At 54.4% G+C, this 5,000-nt stretch overlaps 1 non-coding gene across 1 annotated transcript in view; it reads left to right on the top strand.

The window, feature by feature from the left end:
* Positions 1-3,717: 3,717 nt before the first annotated feature.
* LOC126178741 (small subunit ribosomal RNA) overlaps positions 3,718-5,000 on the top strand; it is a 1,909-nt gene continuing 626 nt past the window's right edge. The window contains exon 1 of the ribosomal RNA XR_007536603.1: positions 3,718-5,000. This exon is cut by the window's right edge and continues 626 nt beyond it. This is a non-coding gene — a ribosomal RNA (small subunit ribosomal RNA).

Raw genomic sequence — 5,000 nt, forward strand, 5'->3', positions numbered from 1 at the left:
TGGGCAACGGTTCGCGCGCGCCCTCTGGTCCTGACATCAACGTCCTCAATAAACAGACCATACCGCCCTCTATGGGACGACGCTGACACCGCCACCCACAGACACAACACAGCCATCTATGAGAATGTGACCAAACTACATTGCCGCCTGGCCCAGAAACGACACCTCCATCTACAGGAATCCAACGGAACTACACCAACCATACTGCCAAACCACAGCATCGCCATCTATGACAATGTGACGAAACCACATGCAATAGCCCCATCTACGCGAATCGGAAGACACTACGTCCACCATGTCGCGCGCACCACAAAAACAAAATACCGCACTCTGCAAGTCTCCCGCAACATGACCTGCTGCACCGACGATACCGCCATCTATGAGACGCCACGCCGACTACGACGTCGCTAGGTCCCACAGTGCCCATTTTCCGACGCCACCCACAAAGCCTGCACCATCTGTCCACGACAGGAGCCCCAACGCCAGTGCCTGCGTCGCACGAAGTAGTCAACCGACAATCACTCCACCCGCACCCGCACGTGCCCCGCCCAAATCGCAACCCAAGCGGATGAACGGCGGACTCTTCCCACACTCGTACGTTGCAATCCACCCCTATATCTTGCGTTTCATGAAGAGTTATATCCAATATGCCAAATTCCCGCTGTCCCTATACATGCTGTAAGTCTGTGCACACAATATGAACCACACCTCAGCGAGACACTCTATCACACATTACTCTCTGCCTGTAACAGACACAGATACAATATGTAAGCACCAGCATGGACCAACGTCCGGTGCATCCTCTCCGCCACAGTACACCATCCACACTATGATAACCACACCAGGGGGTCCAATTATAAAATAGAATATCCCACCCGTCCGACATCCACAATTGCACAGATAAGCCACCAACACCCACACATGTCCTACACAGGGGTGCACCCAACACCACCACACTGCCTCCTGTTACGGCACAGAAACAATGGCAGGAATGAATCACACAGGTCTGCCGCTCCCTTGCCGCAACCACAGACGCGGCGCGCCTCCAGTCACGAGCGAAAAGCGCATAAGCGCATCCTGACGAGACATAACTGCTGTGACATACTGAAGCTGCCTCAGACATTCACTTACAATGATCACTACCAACGAACCTCGGGCCCCCCCCCCCCCAACACACTCTCTTACCACGTTGTGTACTGTAATCCAACCCATTTTGCACCTTAACCTAACCAAATTCGTAACGCAATGTAACGCAATTTGTACCGCAATGTAACGCAATTTGTACCGCAATGTAACGCAATTTGTACCGCAATGTAACGCAATTTGTACCGCAATGTAACGCAATTTGTGCCTTAACCTAACCCAAGTTGTGCCTTAACCTAACCCAAGTTGTGCCTTAACCTAACCCAAGTTGTGCCTTAACCTAACCCAAGTTGTGCCTTAACCTAACCCAAGTTGTGCCTTAACCTAACCCAAGTTGTGCCTTAACCTAACCCACGTTGTGCCTTAACCTAACCCACGTTGTGCCTTAACCTAACCCACGTTGTGCCTTAACCTAACCCACGTTGTGCCTTAACCTAACCCACGTTGTGCCTTAACCTAACCCACGTTGTGCCTTAACCTAACCCACGTTGTGCCTTAACCTAACCCACGTTGTGCCTTAACCTAACCCACGTTGTGCCTTAACCTAACCCACGTTGTGCCTTAACCTAACCCACGTTGTGCCTTAACCTAACCCACGTTGTGCCTTAACCTAACCCACGTTGTGCCTTAACCTAACCCACGTTGTGCCTTAACCTAACCCACGTTGTGCCTTAACCTAACCCACGTTGTGCCTTAACCTAACCCACGTTGTGCCTTAACCTAACCCACGTTGTGCCTTAACCTAACCCACGTTGTGCCTTAACCTAACCCACGTTGTGCCTTAACCTAACCCACGTTGTGCCTTAACCTAACCCACGTTGTGCCTTAACCTGCTCTGTAATTGGCATATGACACGTTACATTAATCTAGTGTTGTCTAACCACAACCCTCTGAATATAGTTCGCTACTCGCACCGCCCACCCTCTTGTGTATCGTTTCATGTTCAACACTTCGCAAGTGTTGCTTACTTTTTACATGCTCCCGCTGTACACTGTAATGTGGACGACTGCAGGATGTACATGGCCCCCCCCCCTCCCCCCTGCCTTCGCACGCTGGTCGTTCAGGTGCTTGCGTGTTCAATGCCCTTCGCAGCTGTTCACTGGCATTCGCATGTCGAAGCGCTCAGTCTACGTCGTGGTACGGCCTGTGTCCACTGTCCGCTGATGTCGTAAGCTTAACCCTCACATTGTACTGCACATAGGTCCGTATGTACTGAATGATACGCTGTGGCACATGTGTGACCGTACAACGACTGCGCCCAACAACAGCGAACCATACGGTCCAAATGTTGTGCACTCAGCCACGTGCCGTCTCCCCATAACAGCTACATTGCAGTGTGGTACGCCATAGAGACGTGTGGGAGTAACGGACGCCCTGGATGGCGATCAGCATGAGCCGTCTGTTGATGTAGTGGCGCGTGTATTCAAACGTAGTCGTCTCTTCTCACACAGTGTGATAGCATGGTGCACCGCGTTCCACATCTGCGACATGGTACAGATGCTGGTTGACAGTCGGTCTCGTAATGGACATCGCATACGTAGGGGGGCCACCTCCCACGTGTTCTCTAGTCGTGCACATTTTGTTGCGTGTATGTGGGCAGACGTAGTGTGTCGTGACACCTAACAGACAGGTATGCAATAATCGTTGCATTTGCAAAGTGGGATGGACGTCTACGTTTGCTGGTGACGTTACGCAAATGAACAACTGGTAAACCCATTGTGGTGCGGTAGTTGTTGCTGGAGGTAAATCAGTAAGGGCAAATCTGTGTGTGAAGCGATACGCGGCGGTGGCTGGGTGGGACCGTCCCCGGCCGGTGAGGGGGGGCCGCCCGGCGTGCTGGCCGCGCGGTGCGTGGGCGCACGCGCTACAGCCGGCTGGTGGGGGCGCCCAGTGGCAGGCGCGCCGGCCGACGGACGCGGCAGGCGGCGCAGCTGCGCGCCGGGGCACCCTGCGCGCGGCGCCGGGCGGCCAAAGTGGGTCCTCGCGGGCCCGGTGCGAAGCGCGGTGGACATCTGCAGTGTGCTGGTCCGACTGAGGACTGTGTGCGTTGAGGATGCGCCGCCGCCCGGCACTCGGCGCCGCGACGCCGTCTGCTGCTCGGTCGCCCCAGCGGTTCTCGCTGGTGGTTTGTATCGCAGTTGTGCAGACGTGTTGGCACGTGCGCTGTGCTGGGAGAGTTCGCTTCGGCACCCACGTGGGGCCTTTGCCCTTCTGTGGCGCTGGCGTTGGAGCTGCCGGTCACCGTAGGTGGCGCGTGTTGTCTCCCGCCGGCAATGCCACGACAGCACGCTCCCGGGCCTCTGTCGGCAGCATCAAGCTCAGTTGGGAGCACGGGTGGTCGCACCTAAACCGTCTACTCGCCTAACTCCGGGCGATTGCGCCTCTCTCGAACCCGACCAAGTACTTAGGACGGCGCTGCGCGCCGCCGGGACCTGAGAGGGTTTCGAGGTGTATTGTGCAGGGGAGCTCAGCCTCCTCCTGTTTGCAGAATAATTGAGCGGACGCTTGCGTGTTCGCGCGGGCCCCTGGGACACACTCCCGGGCGGCCGGCTGCTCAGCTCTAGTTGACGCAGCTCCCTGGTTGATCCTGCCAGTAGTCATATGCTTGTCTCAAAGATTAAGCCATGCATGTCTCAGTACAAGCCGCATTAAGGTGAAACCGCGAATGGCTCATTAAATCAGTTATGGTTCCTTAGATCGTACCCACGTTACTTGGATAACTGTGGTAATTCTAGAGCTAATACATGCAAACAGAGTCCCGACCAGAGATGGAAGGGACGCTTTTATTAGATCAAAACCAATCGGTCGGCTCGTCCGGTCCGTTTGCCTTGGTGACTCTGAATAACTTTGGGCTGATCGCACGGTCCTCGTACCGGCGACGCATCTTTCAAATGTCTGCCTTATCAACTGTCGATGGTAGGTTCTGCGCCTACCATGGTTGTAACGGGTAACGGGGAATCAGGGTTCGATTCCGGAGAGGGAGCCTGAGAAACGGCTACCACATCCAAGGAAGGCAGCAGGCGCGCAAATTACCCACTCCCGGCACGGGGAGGTAGTGACGAAAAATAACGATACGGGACTCATCCGAGGCCCCGTAATCGGAATGAGTACACTTTAAATCCTTTAACGAGTATCTATTGGAGGGCAAGTCTGGTGCCAGCAGCCGCGGTAATTCCAGCTCCAATAGCGTATATTAAAGTTGTTGCGGTTAAAAAGCTCGTAGTTGGATTTGTGTCCCACGCTGTTGGTTCACCGCCCGTCGGTGTTTAACTGGCATGTATCGTGGGACGTCCTGCCGGTGGGGCGAGCCGAAGGCGTGCGACCGCCTCGTGCGTGTTCGTGCGTCCCGAGGCGGACCCCGTTGAAATCCTACCAAGGTGCTCTTTATTGAGTGTCTGGGTGGGCCGGCACGTTTACTTTGAACAAATTAGAGTGCTTAAAGCAGGCAAGCCCGCCTGAATACTGTGTGCATGGAATAATGGAATAGGACCTCGGTTCTATTTTGTTGGTTTTCGGAACCCGAGGTAATGATTAATAGGGACAGGCGGGGGCATTCGTATTGCGACGTTAGAGGTGAAATTCTTGGATCGTCGCAAGACGAACAGAAGCGAAAGCATTTGCCAAGTATGTTTTCATTAATCAAGAACGAAAGTTAGAGGTTCGAAGGCGATCAGATACCGCCCTAGTTCTAACCATAAACGATGCCAGCCAGCGATCCGCCGCAGTTCCTCCGATGACTCGGCGGGCAGCCTCCGGGAAACCAAAGCTTTTGGGTTCCGGGGGAAGTATGGTTGCAAAGCTGAAACTTAAAGGAATTGACGGAAGGGCACCACCAGGAGTGGAGCCTGCGGCTTAAT

Source organism: Schistocerca cancellata, chromosome 3, assembly GCF_023864275.1.
Source record: "Schistocerca cancellata isolate TAMUIC-IGC-003103 chromosome 3, iqSchCanc2.1, whole genome shotgun sequence".
Lineage (NCBI taxonomy): Eukaryota > Metazoa > Arthropoda > Insecta > Orthoptera > Acrididae > Schistocerca > Schistocerca cancellata.